Source organism: Cebus imitator, unplaced genomic scaffold (assembly GCF_001604975.1).
Source record: "Cebus imitator isolate Cc_AM_T3 unplaced genomic scaffold, Cebus_imitator-1.0 Scaffold42, whole genome shotgun sequence".
Taxonomy (NCBI): Eukaryota; Metazoa; Chordata; class Mammalia; order Primates; family Cebidae; genus Cebus; species Cebus imitator.
Genome location: NW_016107357.1, coordinates 237049 through 257514, shown reverse-complemented (window position 1 = coordinate 257514; position 20466 = coordinate 237049). Strand labels below are relative to the sequence as shown.

The window sequence follows — 20466 nt, the reverse complement described above, 5'->3', positions numbered from 1 at the left end:
TGTTCAAAAGCTTTGTCAGGCAGTGGAGCGCCCTACCGCCAGGAGGAAAAAAAGCAACTCCAAGGTATGATGTTCAAGGCTTTCTTGTCTCTCTCCAGATCCTTTAGCGTCTGACTGCACCACCATGTTTCATGTTTTTCTCGCACGCCAGGCACCTTTGTGTCCTCTATTTGTTTGCTCACCTTCTTTCCTCAGCATGCAACCCACTTTCCCTCAGACAGCGTCTTTGGAGAGAGTAGAGCAGGAGAACTCTCAGTACAGACTCAGGGGACTGGATCAACTTGATAAACTAGGTACACTTGTCCAGATAAACTTGGCTTCCTGCTAACTAGCTGTAACCTTGAACAGGGAAGTTCACCTTTCCCTACCTCGGATTTCTCATCTATAAGACTGGGTTGATCATAGGGCCTGCCTTATCAGGCTGTTGTGAGCATCAAACAACTTAATAGGCAGAAAGTCCTTACAGCCACAGAACATAATCAAAACTCAGTAAATAGAGCCATTATCATCACGATTGTTGGTGTCAATAGTGTTTTGGCCATTCACAACCTCAAGAGCACTGTTATTTGGGATGTCTTCCCCCTTCCTGCCTCCACCCCTTCTCTTCTCTTCCAGGCCATACATCTCCTACCTGCCCCTCCAGGGCAGTCTCCAGCCTTTCCCACTGGCTCTCTGCTCCAGGTGGCACAGAGAGTCTTATGAATGAATAAGATAAATAATGGTAACAGGGCTCCTGGGTGTTCTCACTTCCAGTTAGCTCTGACCAATGGGGAAACTCAGTAGGAGACTGGAGGAAGGAAGAAGTGTAAGAACAAGATATTTATACTCCAGATTCCTGCCCCCTCACCCCCCTATCGCTCTGTCCAGGGTCACCTAAACAGAGGCCACTTCACACGACTCTCCCTCTCCCAAGTACTGCAATCCAGCAGCCCTCTCACTTTGAGCCTTGTGGCCTAGTTTCACTGCTCTTCCTCCTGGGTTCCTGCAGTATCTGTTGTTCCCCTACCCCTGTAATTAGTACTATTAAAATTAGGCCCTTTGCAAGTCAACCCTCCTAGAATGATCACAGGTTAAATCAGCCATCTGTTTGCTGTTGGATCTCTTAGGGATACAAATTATTTTTTCTTTCTAGTTAGAAAATCTCAAATTTTAGTGAACATAACAATCAGCTAGGTCCCAGTGAGGTGGCACACACCTATAGTCCCAGCTACTTGACAGGCTGAGGGAGGAGGATCACTTGAGACCAGGAGTTAAGAATACAGCCTGGGCCGGGTGTGATGGCTCACGCCTATAATCCCAGTACTTTGGGAGGCCTAGGCCAGCAGATCACTTGAGGCCAGGAGTTTGAGACCAGCCTGGCCAACATGATGAAATCCCATCTCTACTAAAAATATAAAAATTAGCCAGGTGTGGTGGTACATACCTATAATCCCAGCTACTCAGGGGGTGAGGCAGGAGAATCGCTTGAGCTTGGGAGACAGAAGTTGCAGTGAGCCGATATTGCGTCACTGCACTACGCAATGGGGGACAAAATGAGACCCTGTCTCAAAAAAAAAAGAGTGGAAGAGTCCAGCCTGGGCAACCTCGCAAGACTAGCAAGACCCATTCTCTAATTTTAAAAAGGAGGAGCGGAGGGGGAGAGAAAGAAAAGAAAAGAATCAATTAGGCAGTTTGTTGAAAATGCAGATTTGCAGATTCCTTAATCCAGCCCCTAGAGACTCTGTACTATATGTCTGAGATGAGACATAGAGATTGTGTGATTAACAAGAGCCCCTGCAGATTCTGATAGCCACAGAAGTATCATACCTTGTAGGACATTGCTTTGAACTATCCCAGCATTTACTTAAATCTGTCCTGAATTTTATTCACTTTTTTTTCTCCCTGATTAATCTTCTCTACAGGACTGTAACGCATTGAATACCTACTCTGCACTAAATATTCTCATAAGTTTTTATATTTATTATAGTTAATAATCACAAACCTATATAGACCATTATTATTCCGTTTTATAGATGACAAAACCAAGGATCATAAACCTTGAGCAGTTTACCCAGAGCTGGTAATTGTCTGAGATCCATCCACCTCTACACCTGTTGGGATCCAAAACCTTTGCCCTCTTCATCATGTGTGACTGCCCGTGCACAGTGAAAACTTTAACAACTGAATGTTGGAGTACATTTAACTGGGAAGAACAACTGCAAATCAAAAAATAGAATTGAACTTAACCTTACAATATCAGGGAAGGTAATAATCGACTTTAGCCAAAAATGCTAAGCATACATTAATATTGTGACCAATTTTCTCTTTGATTTCAGGTTTCTGTCTCATTCTCCTCTCTTTTTCCCTCACACTGCCTCTCCCCCTTATCCTCTGCCTCATCTTACTGGTTAGGTAGTGTGAGCTCAAATGGAATTTGTAAAACCAAAGAATTCAAAATCAGTATAACTACTGCAGCTGAGAGCAAAGGAATTTTTTTTCTAAATAATGAAGACTGTTTTTCTTAGTGATGTATTGAAAATTATGGTGCCCCTAAAGAGCCTTCATAGCCACCAACAACATGTTATGGCATGAAAATACACTCCAGACATTTTTATTAAATATTATATGAAAATATATCTAATACATTTAAGAAGGAAAGCTCAACATGAAGAACTGAGGAAATGGGCGCAACTGATTTTCTCACGTCAATGCAATTTCCCGTTGTAAATGGCTTCCCAGTATAATTGTCTCCCGTTCTTGCCTGCATTAACCCACTTTTTAGTTGCTTTTTAGCATATAGATGATGAGAAGTGATCAAAAGAAAATTTCTAGAGGAGTTAGCACTCTTGGGTAACTTATGAGTTTAATCCAAAAATCATGTATTAAATGCTTGCTTCATAGGCTTTCAGAAATTTATAATCTTGGGAATTTCATATGAATAATAATCCAGGAATTTGTTTGTGTAAGGTCCTTCTACACTCATATTGGCATTCCCTTTCCTTTGGGAAAGTGTTTTGAGACCAAGAATAAAGTCAAGTTTTTAGGCCTAAGAACTGTTGCAGAAAAAAAATGCTCCCTAGCCTGATCTATTACTACAGGGTGCTCATTCTTAATAGCTGCATGGCCTTAGGCAATTTACACAGCCCTCCAAGCTTCATTTTCCCTGTCTGAAGGAAAAAAAGGGCATTTAATAATATGACACCCATCGTAGAGTGTTATTGTGAGAATTAATAAAGCAATGGGGCTAAAACACTTGGCAGAGTGTTGGTATTACTATTGTTATTGTTAATAGCCACTACAAGGTACTATTATGGCAGTACTTGAGAGTCAGACATCTGGAGAACTACATAGACACCCTCGGGGTGTAAAGCATGAAACGGATTCCCTGAAAACTGGGGACTGGATGGAAGAGCTGGACAGCTCCAAGTTGTATACCTAAAGTTATGAACTAGTGGAAAGGAAGACAGGACTTGGAAATGAGCCATATCACTTTTCCCGTTACTTGACAAGTATTAAGGTATTTCAAAATGTGGTCATGTTTAAGCCCAATGCAGAAAGCACAGCCTTTTAAGATTTGGTAATAGGTAGAAAATTAATTTTGCTTTCTTTCAAAGTATTGCCTTGTTGCTGTTATGCCTGCTTTTAAGTGTTGTTTTCTTTAGATAGTAGGCACTGGCAGGGACAGTCTGCTTATACATTCTTTTTTTTTTTTGTTTTTTTTAGACAAAGTCTCACTCTGTCACCCAGGCTGGAGTGCGGTGGCGTGATCTCGGCTCACTACAACCTCTGCCTCCTGGGTTCAAGCGATTTTCATGCGTCCCAAGTAGCTAGGATTATAGGCACTCACCACCACACCCAGCTAATTTTTATATTTTTAATAGAGACTGGGTTTCACCATGTTGGTCAGGGCTGGTCTTAAACTCCTGACCTTGGCCTCCCAAACTGCTGGGATTACAGGCATGAGCCACCACGCCCGGCCCTCTGCTTACACATTTCTTACAACTGGGATGTTTTATCACCTCTCACCACCTCATAATGCCTAGTAGAGTTGCTCTCCTATCAGCTAGCAATCAATGACTATTGGTTAAACTGAATTGAATTCTAGATACATATTAATAAAATAGTGATTTTCCTGGTTAATACTGCAAAACATGAGAAGTATACATGTCCTCCTTCTGATCCCTCTGCTAAGGCCTGCCCTTATCTTTTCTGGGATGTGTTTAACTCCATCCAAAATGTCCTTTATTCCCTCTCAATTTAAATTAATTAACTTATGTTACTTTTAGAGAAAAGGTCTCCCTGTGTCACCCAGCCTGGTCTACAGTGGTGTAATCATAGCTCACTGTAGCCTCAAACTTCTGAGCTTAAGTGATCCTCCCACCTCAGCCTCCTGAGTAATTGGGACTATTGATGCATGCCACCATACTGGGCTTTCAATTTGAATTTTAAAACAGCAAAAACCCAGGCCATGGATATCAGTTAACTGTCATTTATATATTTATATATTCATATATAGAGATATATATATGCTTATTTATAGTCATATTCTTCTCTACATTGTTTCTTAAATATATTCTTCAGAATATAAATATTCTATCTCCATTTTAAAAGAACTTGAGAAGTTTTGATTCGTTATGAGAAAAAAATTATTTTAAGATACACACCTTTTTTTCTATTCATCCATCCATGTAGGCAGTATTTATTGGGCGCCACCTCTGTACCAGGCTTGGTCCCTTGTGCTGGGGAGATAGTGTTGAACAAGACAGACCAGTCCCTATCCCTCATGGTGCTTACAGACATGTGGACCAGTCCCTATCACTTGTGGTGCTTACAGACATATCGACCAGTCCCTACCCCTCGTGGTGCTTACAGACATGTGGACCAGTCCCTGTCTCTCATGGTGCTTACAGACATGTGGACCAGTCCCAACCCCTCATGGTGCTTACAGACCTGTGGACCAGTCCCTACCCCTCATGGTGCTTAGAGACATGTGGACCAGTCCCTACCCCTCATGGTGCTTACAGACCTGTGGGAGATATGCACAGGATGTGGGGAAATCCTGGATGCTGTGGAAACTGATGAGAGGGACACTTGTCCCGTTTAGGGATGCAGTGAATGGGAGCATATCCCTGAAGAAGTGACATGTGATCTAAGATCTGAAGGTTGAGCAGGAGCTAGGCAAGTAAGGAGAGGGATGATAATCTACTAGGCTGAGGGAACCATTTATGCCAATGGTTGGAGGTAAAAGTGCTTGTCTCCTCATCCCCTCTAAAGAGCTAAAAATCATTCCAAAAGGCCAGAGCAGAGAGATATGAATGAGGTGTGACCTTCAGATTCTCTTTAACAAATTATTGGAGCAGGAAAAACATCGTTCTATTAGCATAGTAGGTATATTAGTAAGCAAATATTCTAGTGCTTGGGACTAACAGGTACTCAACGATTTTTTCCAGCTTATCTGCTGACTGAGTGGCTATTCAATACTATGTAAGGAGTTTCATGTTTTGATTTCTGCCTTCCAGTATCTTTCGGTTTTATCTGGGGGCTGGTGGAAATTTAGAAACAAAAGGGTTTAAAAAAAGAAAAAAACTCGGCAGAAGAGCAGGCAAAGGTTTAAAGGCCTTGAGTGAATGGGGGGGAAATCACGTGGTAGGTAGAGGAGACCCTCAGGAGGTGTGATGGGGGGCACGCAGGGCTGTAGCTGGAACCTGAAAGTTTCTACCCGGGGAGACTAAGTCAGAGAACTTGGATAGAGCCCCTCCATTAAGCTCTGGTGGCAAATTGGGTAGTTATTTGTTGAAGCAGCTTTTGCCTAACTGAGCCTGAGCAGCAGCAGGCACACTTCTGCTGCTAGAAACTGTAGTGTAGAACCATAATATTTTCCACTAAAAATCTGGGGCACATTATCTGGCAGAGGTACAAAAACTTGCAAATTAGAACTCTCCCAGGAACTGCAGAATGTATGATTGTTATAGACATGGATTTTCAAATTGGTGTGATGGCCAGTTTTAATAGGGTCTTATGGCTAGAAACATATGCTTCAAACCCAGTTAGACCTTTTTTAAATCATGGCACCAGCAGTGTGACTTCCTGTGGTCTGCCTGGTACCAGCAGTGTGATGTCCTGCAAGTTTCTTTACTTCTCTCAGGCTTAGCTACTTTATCCGAAAATGGGGATAATAATACCTTCTTAGGGGTTATTTGACTATTTCCATGAAAAAATTAATAGTAAGTACTCAAGACCATGCCTATGCTAAAAAATAATATTATTGTTAAGATAATAATGATTGAGCCTCATTTTCGGGGGTAATCAGACTCTTTTGAGAGCGTATAACCCCCAGAATTCTTTGACTTTCCAAGTACCCATCATTCCCAGGTCTGTAAATGTGTTTTTGTTCTCAGTTTGGTCCTTTATCAGGATTCCCAAACTCACTGATTAGGCTGGCTTGTAGGCGCCAACCTGAAAAAGAATTTGACTTTGTCAGTATTGGGAAAATATTTGTAAAATAGTACAGTCAATAAATAAATATACTGTAGACTTTGAGTCGCTTTAAAAAAAAATGCCCAGGAGGTTAAAAAAAAAAAATTCTGGACTCAAAATGTTAACTGGGTTTGGTTTAGTATTTGGACAAAGAAATCCCTTCTCTGAACTGAGCAGAGAGATAAGCGCCTTGACTTGCAATAGATTAAGAGACTTGCATTGGTGAGAACAAACCACGTCTGAGGCTCTCCCTGAGTGCCGCCACATTTAGATTTAAGATTAACTGCAGCCGAATGGTGGAGCGGCTGTTTGTTTTATGAAACAATCGCTAATGACATTAAACAGACGGAGCCCCTTCCAACATGATTGTTCATTTGCGATAAACTGAGAGAAGCCCACAAGAGATTGAAAAAGAAAACTCATAAGTGCTTCATTTTGAGGCTCTTACAATATTCTATTGGAGGTGACAATTAATGGAAGTGAATGGGAATCTAATTCAGAGCACATTTAGATCAAGGGAGGAGGAGGTATGGCAGGAAGGAATCAATATGAATTTGCTTGCTTTTATATTTATATCAAAGAATCAAGTCATCATAATCTCATGACAAGTTTTCCAAGGAGGATTTTCTTTCTTCCTCTTGTTTTTTCAGGCTGTTTATTTGTTCATTTCTCTTATCTCTGCAGCTCCCGAGCTCCTAAAGCTGGCACTAAGCATTAGCTGTATTAAAGAGTACTATTAGTTCAATTAGACATTAGACATTTACTTTTCAATGTATTTGAGGCCCGATTTGATTTGGGTCCAGCCATTTAAAATTAAGAAAGCAGAACTGTGTACAGAACTGTGTACAGATATCCATAGCTCTGAAGTCTTAATTGCAAATTCAGATAAAGATTAGACAGGACTATATCTCTCCAGATCAAAGATATTTGCTAATACCTGAGATAGAAAGGTTGTTAGATTCTGTATTTATTAATTCAGGCTTTTTGCCTTTGGATTTTTGTTGGACTTTAATATTTTGGTTGAAAACAACACAATTTGCACCAGCATTAAGAGTGTAGATGAGGGTAAAATCTGAAGCAAGCCTCACTTACATTTTCATTATTTTGGTTTAGCTAAAAAGTGAAATAGTGTTTATTTTTGCAAAAAAAAAAAAAAAAGATATATTGTCAAAGGCCATGTTCCAGCATTAAGCTTTTGTTTTATACACAAAGAAATATATTAATGAAAAGTGTTTTAAGTGCTTATTATAGAGATGGTTTGTTTTGAAACATGAGCTTTTTCACAGCAGTTTTACACTTCATTGTGTACCATGAAAGACATTCTAAGTAGAGGTTGTCAGTCTCCCATCAGAAGTAGAGTACTGCTGGGGAATGGAGCCATTTAGGATGTCACTCAAGCAGGACTAATCTAGAGTAGATATCTTATAAATAACCAGTAACGAAAAAACAAATCATTCCTCTCCCCACCAGAGCAGAGAGAATTACTGCTTAGGAGAAGGAAATCTTTATAATAAAGATTTACAGTCTGAATTAGTGAATTGTTTAGAGCAAAACATTGCATAAAGTTGCAATGACAACCTTAGATAGGAGTTCTGGGAGCTATGGCAATGCCTTTATGAGGAGAGGGAATGAGTTTAGAAGGGCTCTTGTATACTGGCATCTCCCACCTTGGTCTTGGGGAGATGGGTTTGCATACCCTAGAAATCTACCAGTTATGAGGTATGGGTTTATTAAGGATAATATTTTTCAATCTCTACTCTAGTCCATGCTATTCCTGTCGGATCCCAAAAATATTCTCAAAACCAGTGAGGACCATTCTTTGCATAGAGAATTGCTGTACACATTTAAAGTGTATGAATTTTCTATTACGTGATAGAATATAATGAGAATACTAAGAGCATTCCTTTTCAGCTTTCTGTTATTTCAGGTGCCAATATTTCACTCTTTAATTTCTTGAAATAAATACTGGGTTTTTTAGATATTTGCAAGTTTTCTAGCTTTGGAAATCTTATCCATACCTCCCCTTCCCTGCCTTGTTCTCTTTTAAAGTAGCTAGAATGAGCTATCTCTCAATTCCTAGTGGGGAAAAGGCTTTATCAGGACCCATGGTGAGAACTCTATCTGTCAAAGAGAGAAAGAATCTGATTTTCTTGATTCTGATAAGTACGAATTTCTCTCGTTGAAGCTCCTGTTGTGGTGATACACAGAGAAAAATGAGTAGGAATGCCTGGCTGGTTAAAATAATCTTCTCAATCCCCCAACCCTAAGTGATTCTCTTATTCCAAGACCAAGAAATGGCACATTTCCCAGACTCTTTGAACTTGTCCACCATAACATATCATTCTGATAACCTGGAATACAGAAAGAAAAGAAAAAACCCTAATATTTGTATGTTGCTTTTTTTTTTTCAGTAGTTTGGTTTTGATGAGGTTGGGGAGAGAATGGCTTTTATTGAATACCAGGCTTTCCATTTTATTGCATCTATTTCCACACATGCCTGTAAGTTAGATAGAGCAGATGCTATCTACATTTTTCAGATGAGAAAATTAAAGTACACAGGCTTCCTTAAGATCTGGCAGCAAGAAGCTAGATTTATCTGGGGTACAACAGAGTTTGGGGAATGCACACTACTTGGATCCAAACTATTTCAGGTTTCTGGGGGAAAGTTAGTTTTTTTAGATTCTGTAATGTGCAGGGACAGGCAGGGTCAGGCAGCATCTCTGTATTGCTACTAATAGGGAGCCCTCATCCAGGAGAAACATATTCACTATTTAAGTAGAATCCTTGAAATTAGCAGATGCAAGTAGCCCCTGGAATAGAAGTTGAAAAGCTTTTGAACAGTATGTATTGCAAAGTAAATCCTTAGCATAAAAATGCATACTGTTTCTTGTTGTTTCTGCCATTGGTGGTCTACACCAAAGAAAGAAGATTCACTTCTATAAACATCTACTGATTGTTCTGATTCAGCTACTTGAGACTCCACAGAATTTGGAGATTGGGTGTTGGGGATTGACAGCATGGACTGAGTTATAAAGGTCACTCTGTTCTCATATGTGGGGACCATGTGAGGTAAATATAAGGAAATAGGAATAAAAAGGAATTTTATTTTCACCAACAACAGTATAATATGCTACTGAATATAACAAAGCTATTTTCTATATAGTATGTAGTTTGTATATAATTGATAATTCAGGATAAGAAATTTCGTGTAAAAGGTGCATGATGTAGTCATTTTGTTAGTTTAGCCATTTATTTAACCAAATGTTCCTTTTTACATTATACAGTAGCTGAGTTTGGGGGGCTCTAAGATCTAGAGTCCTGGTCTGGGTGGAATGAAGATAAATCATGACTTGAAATTCACAAATTAATTTTTGCTTTAAAGACAAATCATGCAATTTGCTACCACTCTGGGAGGAAGGACATTTAATATAAAACCATAATTTGGGAAATTACAAAACATCAAAAATTCACCAATTTGCTGCTTTGAAAAAAGTAAAGTCAGATTTTATTAAAAATATTTGAAAAAACAGTAGATGTAATAAAATCATGAATTGCTTTGGAACCCATAAAATATCTGTGATACAGCCCCTTTCTTTTTATTTTTCTTTGTAAATGTGTTCATGGAATACTCAAAATATATTAACATGAAAACTATACTATCCTTCCGCCATAGTCTGTTATAATCTGCCTGTTTTAAGAAAGCCTAGTTACATGTAGCAAATTTGATATCCCTGTCATCATCTTGAAATATTTGTTGAATGAATGGATGGATGCATTCCCCATCTGTGTAGTCAGTTCTCAATTATCCATTATAATAGAGTTGAAATAGAAAAGGAACGTTTGAGAGTGAAATCCACAAATCATTGAGAACGTGTGATTCATTACTCTCAAAGTTTCCCACCAACTCTTTTACCCAACTAGATTAAAATGTTGGGTAAAAAAAAATAAAAATAAAAATGTAAGTTCTTTCTCTTTTGCCTGGTTGTACTGACTTAGCTACTAAGAAATAAAATTTGAAATTAGTGACTGAAATAAATATCCAAATAGAGCCCGGAAGCTGAATGATTATCTCTGAATCACCACAGCAGTAACTTAGGCCAAACTCATTGTTCTTATATAGAATTCCTAGGGGGATATTTTTTAACAGTTGTTGGTAAATCTGAACTAAGGATGCAGAAGGAAAGATGCTCCCAAAAGGATGCTGAATGATTAAAGTTGACTGTCACCTTTGCAGTGTGATAGAGAGGGGAAAGCACAATTTAAATGTTTTTGGAAATACTGAAAAGATACGGGAATCGAGAGTAAAAGTTTGAGATACTTCCGTTCTTTTGTAAAAGTTGATCCTGAAACAGCACTGTATCATGTGAGTATGTGTGTAAGTGTTCTGGAGGGAAGGCCTGGGATTCCCCAGGGCTTAGACTGCTTGGTGAAATGTATAAGTTGGGTCAAGGTCACATTCATTCTTGGTCTTAGATTTCAGAATATTTGGAAGGAAGAAGGTTTGGGGTGGTTTTCTTTGTTTTTGTTTTTTTCTTCTTTTCTTTTAAAATGTCTAGCTGCTTCCCATTAAGTTACTTTTGAAAGCTCTTATGGTTTGGGAAGAAAAAAATTGGCAGTAAAATCAGCATGGTTTCTGACAAAAGGCCTGCAAGCAACAATGGTAGGATAACCAAATGCCACATGGAGTTGATAACACTGAGTGGAGTCACAGCTGAGCAGCACAAGCCCAGGAAGCCCAGCTTTATGTTGCGTGCAAGATCACTGACGACTGGTTTTATTCCTGCTCTGAAGAAAATGTAGACAATGCATGCACACACGGTCCTTCTCACCACTCCCCACCTCCTCCCTCCTGTTATATCTGAAGCCAGGGTTTCTTACACTCTGACATGAAGTCATGATACATAATCCTTAATACTTCCAAAGAGTCTTTGCTTTTCATCTAGGAAATTATGTATGCTTTAAGTTTATTTGGACTATACCTGTACACTTTGTTAAAAGACTATAGCACATGAATGTAAGAATATATACACTTTTATGTATTTGCACAACTATTATAAAATATGCAGAAAGCACAAATGCATCTCTGAGATCAATTTTTTAAAAATCAGAACATAGACTTAAGATAAAAGGAAACCTATAAGCTGTAGTAGTATTAGTTTGTTGATCTCCTTTCCTGAAATTTTCTTTTACTATTTTTTAAAAGGAGGGTGGCAGTAATCGTTACTATGGACTTTAAAAGTACCCTTTGATGGTTTTCTCTTGCCATGTCTCATAAATTCCAACCTTCTTTGATAAGAAAAGAGTCTGACATTACAGGCTAGGCAGAAGTCTCTGAACGTTAATTGAAAGCATCCAACTGAATTGTCATATCTTTGTAAAGAAACATACGCACTAGTGTGCAGTTTCAAACTTTTGATACAGGAATACAAGAAACATGTTTGTGTATACATAGGAACTTCTAATGATAGGTACTACTCTGTGTGTGTGTGTGTGTGTGTGTGTATCAATACAAAGATGTATGGTTGTTTGCCTTCATTTATCATTTGCTCATGTTAATTGGTAATGCTTATAGGTTAGAAAGACAGCAAAGCCAAACATATTATTTCCACTAACAGAAGTAAGACATCATCCTCATCATACTTATATAAACCTACTGGTGATTGTGAATCTGACTTTCTTTTATTTTGATAACTTTTAATCTTGAGAGAGAGAAAAAAAATTAGTGAGAAGGCAGCAAAAGATTCTTATTGAAACGATTCTGTTTTAATCGCTGTAACAATTTTACTGTTTTAATTCTCCCAGTGGTCCAATGAAGTAGTTACTGTTCTAAACCCATTTCATAGAGGAAGAAACTGAAGTTCAAAAAAGTTAACTGGCCCAAGGCCAGATAGCTAATAAGGCATGGGCCAGTTAGTTAACCAGATGGCACCCAGCCACTCGTCCAGAATACATGTTCTTGCCACTGTACTCTACTGTTCTAAAAATACATTAATATAGGAAGAAAGAAATATCTCAGACTCAAGTAATTAGTAATTCCCCTCATACTGAATCCATGCTGGCCTAAACAGTTCTTTGATTTGGTCAGTTTTAGTTCAAATGCCCAGAAGTTCTTTCTGAAGAGAATAGGACCTCGGGCAGTGTGTTCTGAACTGCTTTCCAGAGGTAAAGAAAGGTATGTTTCTCCTGTTTGCTTCAGGAAAGAAACATACATAAAAGTAAAGAATTAGTTCCTGTCTGGCATTTTATCAACTTCACTTAAAAAAAAACTTTTATTTTTTTTTCTTTAGAGGTAGCAGAGATGAATTGTTGCAGAGTGCCTACCTGTTCAATAAGAAATTCATTCTCTCCTGTCACCTGTGTCCATAATTTCCATTGCTAGAACCTTTCAGAAAATGGAAATGAAATGTTTGTGAAATTTCTTATACAGAGAGAAAGCAGAAAAAAGAGGACTCTGATCTCTTGCTCTTGAAACAAAGGGCAAATTATACATTTTTAGTACTGGATTTTTTACAAAAATACTTAACTCTTTTACATCTCAGTTTCCCCATCTGTTAAATGGGAATAGTAGCCCTTCCAAGTGCCTGAATCGTCTAGGTTTAAAAGGCCAAGTGAGCTTGGAACTATTTTCTTTCAGTGCTGTGGCTGAGGACCCCTTGAGGTAACCAAGCCATAGAGCAAAGATGATGGCCTTTATCATGTAGAAAGTGGACGACCAGATGGCAGAGCCCATTTGACATAATGACTCTCACTCTGGTGGTTTGTAATTTATGAAGTAGCCTTCTAATCAAAGGCGCTGTTGGCTGCCAGAGAGCTCAGCCACAGCATGGAAACAGCTTCTTCCAAAAAGAAAAAACAAATCAGCCGAATATTCTTCCATCTAATATGATAAAGAGTCTAAAACACAAGAAAGGTTAACACAAATGATTCTGATTTTTATTTTGTAAACCTTGAGCAAAGAAGAGAAAAGGCAGGTTATCTAGGGAGGCCTTTTCCCTTGACTTCATCAGGGAAGAAACAGGAAATATTCTAGCCACGCTTGCATCTTTTGGGTCTACTTGTGGCTCCCAGGCCCTGATGCCTGGGCAGGGAGGAAAAAAGGGGAAAAGAATAAAGTGAGTGGAGGGGCAGACAGAGAAAGGGCAGTTGAAAGGAACAGGGGAGAAATGATGAAAGGGGTTTGCACAGCTGGGCTGAGGCAAAATACCCCCCACCAAATGTCAGTGGTTGCTCAGAGACATCAAAAAGGCATTGGAGGAATTTCTCTAATTTCCATAACCAAAGTTAAAATAAGTCAGAAGTATGATGAATATGGTAATAATTCTGCAACCTCTTCTCACAGTCCCTAAGATTTTGCCCCTTCATCTCTTTTGCTGTGACTAGCGTGTCTATTGTTCACGATCCCAGTTCTTTTTCTAATATGACAACAGCCTCACTAATCTCGCTACAGCTGAAGTCATAGTTTCCAAAGAACTTCACTTGATTTAGAGACATACACTGCCCCATTTTCTCTTAAGCGTGTAAGGAGACTAAGAATAACCCATCCACTACTTGGTGTTGGGTACATTTTCAATCTGGCATGCCAAAATTCCCAACTCCAGGGTGAGAAATAAATCTGTTTCTTTGAATAGCAATGAGAAAGATGGGTAAGCATTTTAAAAGGGTAGATGATGAGAGCTGGTAGCAGTGCTAAATGGAATTTTATGTTCTTATGAACCATTCAGTGTAAAATGATAGAGCGTTTTCTGATTAGGTGATTTTAGCTTTTATGGTGAGAAAATGGTTAAACACAGAGCACTCTCCTAAGGTATTTCGTATGAATGCTTTTCTTCTTTACTGAAAGCACATCAGGGAAATGGATGATGCATCTCATTTGATTCAAGTGAAACAGTTTAGATTGTTATGGCTTTGAGTTAAAAAAAGAAAAAAAAAGGTAAATAGCTCTCTTTGGTAAAGAACTGCATCACAGTATGTCCTTCTTCAGCTGGTGGCCTGGCGCCTCTCAATGTATTAATTTGTGACATTTGATAAATACATGTCACTGGACAAAGTTGTCAGGACGTATTTATAAAGGGTCCTAGCCTATGGAGTTTTTATTTTTAAGCCAAGATGCTAGCAAGTGGCATCATCTCTGAATGAATTGTATTTAAATAGGGTTAGGAAGAAGAGCAGTAAGGTAAGAAAAAATGCTTTAAGAACACCCATTCATAATCAGAAAAGCCAGGAGATGGATCACAAACTATTACTGAAGAACAGCTTTTTAATGCAGTGCTTTGTAAACTGGACATAGAATATCAACGAATAGAGAAAGCATAAAGGTAGCTTTCTTAGGAGAGAGAATGTGTATCAAAAATGGAACGTGGTACCCAGAGGTTGGCTAGCTAGGAGGCAAGCCACAAGTAGGAGAGCGATTTTGTTCTCTCCGAGGCGATGTCTGCCAGATTAGAAGCATCAGTGCCCTCTATTGTTCACAGGAGAACTGCAGAATTGCCTGAGAACACAGGCCAGGCATTTTTTTGCCTTGTAAACAGACTTCTCTACAAACTGCAATGGATGATAATCAATAAAGTTGAAGGAAGGGAGGAAGGAAGGAAGGAAGAAAAGAAGGAAAGAAGGAAGGTAGGTTGATTTGTGGTCATCTTTGTATTGTTGGAGCACTATTGTCCAAATATTTAAAATATTAAATCTTTAAAATGTTTTTCCTGGACTAGCTGTTTCAGCTTATTAACATAAGACATAGTCCTCAGAAGAAAAGTGCGATTTATATTTAGTTATATATGAGCACAATGTTTATTATGCAAAAGTTATTCTGTTAACTTCATTATACTTCTTTTTGGTTTGATAAACCTCTATTTGCATATTAGCATTTGACTAACTTTGGGAGATTAATATCTAGTTTTCTCCTTTGCATAATTTATATTTCCCAGTAATGATTTGATCTGTCATTGACAAGAAAAATATGGGGATTGGAAACTTTTTTTAAAGCTAAAATAACATTAAAAATAGCATTACTCAGCTATGTGTTTTACTAAATTAAAGATTACTGCAAGAATGACAACTTCATTCAAGCAAATCATTTGGAATTACATTAAACAGCTGCTGTTAAACAGCTGACGACAAAGGAGACCATTTTGATCTCCACAGCACAGGGAATCTAGCTGGGCGCTCCCTGCATGGGGTTATGAAGAACACATTGTGTTCCTGTGGACCCACACGCAGAGTACTCCCCATCGTGCTTGTTGCCAAACACTGGGCTCTCTAATCACTTTGTATTCAGTCAGAGATCCAGGAAGTCCAAATCCAGCCAGACAAATGCAGAACAGCTTAGCAGAAGCAGCTTTAACAGGTGCCGTCGATAAGGTCTTAGGGAACCTGAGAGGGCAAACCACGGGGAGCATTGGTCATTGGTGTCAGTTTGCCCAGCGCACAGGATGGCACCAGTCACTGAACAGCAGTTTGCCACAGAGGCCAGTTAATTGATCCTTAAGTGATGTCATAACAGTGCAAATATATATATATATATATATATTTAGACACCTTAGCTGTGCAAATTCCTGGCAAACAGACTGCTGCTGGGTCTCTTGCCTGCTCCCCCTGCTCCTTAGTGTGCTAGAAAGAGAATGGACTGGATTAAAGACCAGGTAGCCATGAAACATTAAAAGGGATGGATGAGAGATTTGATTTAAGCAGGTGTTATCTTTCTGCGTTGACCGTAGGCAACTGAAGATTGCCACCCCATAAGCGTAGACGCAGATGAATAGGCTACTCCCTGACTCTGTCCCTGTCTACCAAGCTATGTGGTGCCCCCCCCAGGAGATCACACTCATATACCATGTTTGCAGATTGTTTCTAGTTGGAGAGGGTCACTGCACTCAGTTGTGGACTTCCTTTCTGTGCCATGTTCTGGCTCATCTGTCTCTATAACAGCACCTGGTTTTAGTGAGTTGAAAAAGTTGGCTGGCCTGACACATCCTTCCAGATCCCGTCGCTTTATAAACACAGGGACAACTTATATTCCCCACAAAAAAAAAAAAAATTGGAAATTGAGTATTGAAAAAATGTTCGTGAACTTACTTATGTAACTTGAGCAAACACAAGAGAAAAAAGAGGATCCTGTGTGTTGAGTTACAGCAAGTTGCAGAAGAAATCTGAAAAATCTGCATTAAGGTGGACAACAGCCTGTATAAATAATTCTATTAATATTGAAACTCTTGGCTTGGAACTGATAGTGAAAAAAGGAGACAGAGAGAAGCAAGGCCACATTTGAAGTTATTTGGAATTACTGGCAAAGTGTTTGCTTCTGCAGTTGGGAAATCATTTGACTTTCTTGCATGTCTGTCTTATTCTGCTGCTACTGCATTTAAAAAATTGGGGTCCCAGACAGATTAGAGTGGCTGGACATTCTGGTGACACAAAATGTCTGTCTCTGTCCTGTCTGGTTAACATGGATTAACTAATGTGATACTTATAACCTGTTCTGAGCAAGCGTTGATCTAGGATGTACATTGACAAGTGAATTGAGAGGCCATTGTTTATGAAGGATTCCAGCTTTACCCTCTACTTCCAAAGCCTGTTATTTTCTAAACTCTATTTGTAAATCAATAATTACATCCCAATATAGTCCTATCTGAACTCCTGACATTTTAAAAGTAATAACTGTATTTCAATAGCATTTATTATTCAAGTTCATGTTATCAACATCCTAGAATTAATCTTTAGACAGTCGCCTTTGTAGTTCATTTGCAAGAAACTGAAGCAAAATGAAGTTGATAGAAAAAGCAACATTATCTAAAACATGAGGGAGAAAACCTACTGGATTCTATTTATTAATTACATCTTAGCTTCCTGAGCACTGTTGTTTTTTGAATTATACCACATTTTCATAGATTAATAATATTTTAAGGTTTGAATAGACTTGGCATAAATTAGTCTTTTTCTCTCACTGTAAAATCAGTAGACTGAGGCCTAAAATGATTGAACGATTAGCTCAAAGGCCACAAATTGCTCATGGCAGAAACAGAATTATATAGAGGCTACCAGTAAGTATTTTGGTATTAAGTGTTTATGGATTAGTTAAGAAAAATCATCATAACTATTTTGGAAGGAAATGCAATCGTTGTGGCCCATACACCCAGTTGCCCTGCCTCCCCGTGTCCGGGATATCCAGAGAAATCGGAGAGAAGCTGTGTTTCTGGGGGCGGGGGAAGGGGAGAGGGATTCCACCCCATCATTATATCCTCTTGATGCTATAAAGGAGCTGTGCAGAGGAACAGAACCATAGGAATGATACTGCAAGGACCCAGCACATGGGACAAAGAGGTGTATGAAAACCGTCATTATTTCCATCACATGGTATTGCCACAGAGAGAGGCAGAAGAATAAGGAGAGGGCTAAGACAGAAAGAAGCCTGGTGGGATGGGGGTAATTACTCCCAAGTTTGTCTCTGCCACTTATGGGTTGCTATGAGCCCAATCAATTTAAATGACATCTCAGAATCCCAGTTTCATAACTGATAAAACTGGAAAACTAACATGATTTATCTCACAAATAGGTAAAATGAAATTAGGAATGTGCAAGCATTTTGGAAGCTTTAAAGTGAGATGTTTGTGCTAGAAATTAATAAAGTCTACAAAATACAAATTTTAAGCCTGTTTTATGAGTTCTTTGATGAGGATTCCTTTGCTAAGCCATACTGATAATTACTGATAATAATCTAAGGTCTTATGAATATGTTGAGGGAAAAATAATTTAAATTAGGCCATTTTAAGGAAAATGATTACAATTTCTTGCAAACAGGCATAGCATAAAACAAAGCAAAGTAGTGTATGCACATGGTTTACATGCTTCATTTATTTGATGAGCGGACAGTTTTTGGAAAAAGGGACCAGTCTTTGTTTATTTAGCATTTGACAACTCTCTAAGATCCTCAAGTTAGGAGATGAAGATTCAGTGCGTACGTTTATTATTTCACCAAACATTTACCAGCTACATCTGTTAAACAGGTCAGGTCACTAATTAGCTATAGGATATAAATAAATGATATATTGTTCCAGTGACACCTTTAAAAATGAATACATCTACCTACATTTTCAAATTTGACACCATCATTCTATTATTAGGCAAGCAAAAATACTATGAAAATTAAGAACTTTGCCGGGCGCGGTGGCTCAAGCCTATAATCCCAGCACTTTGGGAGGCCGAGGCGGGTGGATCACGAGGTCAAGAGATCGAGACCAGCCTGGTTAACATGGTGAAACCCCGTCTCTACTAAAAATACAAAAAATTAGCTGGGCATGGTGGTGCGTGCCTGTAATCCCAGCTACTCAGGAGGCTGAGGCAGGAGAATTGCCTGAACCCAGGAGGCGGAGGTTGCGGTGAGCCGAGATCACGCCATTGCACTCCAGCCTGGGTAACAAGAGCGAAACTCCGTCTCAAAAAAAAAAAAAGAACTTTAAGCAAAGAATTATTTTAAACGTTAGCTTTGGTAACTTCTGTCATTTGCAATTATGTGGATGCCATACTATCTGGTATATAAAACACTGTATATATTAAATTAATATTTTGCCAATGAGTGCATTTTGCCTATAAATATAAATATTTTATTATTTCGTATCATTTTTCTTTTCATCAGCCTAGCTTGGGCTTTTTCTATTATACATTGCTTCTATCTAGGAAAAGCATGTGCTTTAGCAGAAAGAGCTCCTGACTACCTGCCAGCAGATAGTCCTGGGGTCATATCCTGGTTCTGTCACTTACTGGCCAGGCTTCCTTGGATAAGTTAATGTTTGAGCTGCATTTCCTTATTTTTATTTCTTCATAAAATCAGACTCATTATCACCATAATATCTACTTTTTATATTATTAAGATTGTTAGATAATTGCACAATAAAAGAAGGCTGTTACTATTTTTACATCATTGAACTTGTCTAAGGTTAAGCAAAATAAGTAAAGCAGTCAGAACAATGCTTAAGACATAGTAGGTGTGTAACAAATATTTTTCACTTCTCTTAGACACAAACTCTACATTAAAGCCTATATTAAACCCTGTATTAAATAATAACACCACATTGCATTTGTATACTTTTTTTTACAATTTACAGAATGAGTTTGATACATAGATAATTGCCTTCTACATGAAGACTGAAATATAAATATACATCACCATTATACAATTTAAAGATAATAGCCATTCTTTATTAAGTATGTCTTTTACAGATGAGTAAACTAAATGCAGAAAGGTTAAGCAACTTTCTCAAGGACAAACTCCTAGTAATACACAGAGCTGACATGGAAACTTACCCAACCTCCTAATCAACTGGTTAACTGGCCTGCATTGAATATATGCAGTGAGACTGGACAAAGGGAAAGGAGTGGGCAGGGAGAACCTCAGCCTTCAAGTCAAGAGGGTAAAAACTCCTATGCATAGCACAGTGTCTGGAATAGAGAAAAACGTTACTTAAATATGTGAAAGAAGCAAAAACATGCTGAGCATGGTGGCTTATGTCTGTAATCTCAGCAACTTGGGTGGCCAAGGCAGGAAAATCGCTGGAGGCCAAGAGTTGGAGATCAGCCTGCGTAACATAGTGAGACCCCGTCTTTGGGCAAAAATGATGGGAAAAAAAAAAAAAAAACTTAGCGGGGCAGGATGGTGTGTGCCTGTTGTCAGTTACTTAGGAGGCTGGGGGTGAGTGGATCACTGGAGCCCAGAAGTTTGAGGCTGCAGTGGGTCATGATTGTGCCACTGCACTCCAGCCTGGGTGACAGAGTGAGACTCGACTTAAAAAAAAAAGAAGGAAAGAAAAGCAAAATGTGAAAGAATATAGCAAAATTCAGGGTGCATTGTCTTTAATAGGTACACCTCTAACTGACATCCCATTATAAAAGAAAAATTGAGGCCGGGTGCGGTGGCTCAAGCCTGTAATCCCAGCACTTTGGGAGGCCGAGGCGGGTGGATCACGAGGTCAAGAGATCGAGACCATCCTGGTCAACATGGTGAAACCCTGTCTCTACTAA

The 20466-nt window shown here is 38.8% G+C and overlaps 1 protein-coding gene across 8 annotated transcripts in view; it reads left to right on the top strand.

Annotated features, from left to right (window-relative positions):
• ESRRG (estrogen related receptor gamma) overlaps positions 1 to 20466 on the top strand; it is a 580561-nt gene that overhangs the window by 326952 nt on the left and 233143 nt on the right. Inside the window, exon 1 of one of the 8 annotated variants that reach the window (XM_037737700.1) lies at positions 15048 to 15072. The exons of the other annotated variants lie outside the window; for them this stretch is intronic. The gene's annotated coding sequence lies outside the window, so the exon portion shown is untranslated. Of the gene's footprint in view, positions 1 to 15047; positions 15073 to 20466 lie in introns of those variants that run through there. 8 annotated transcript variants of the gene reach the window in all.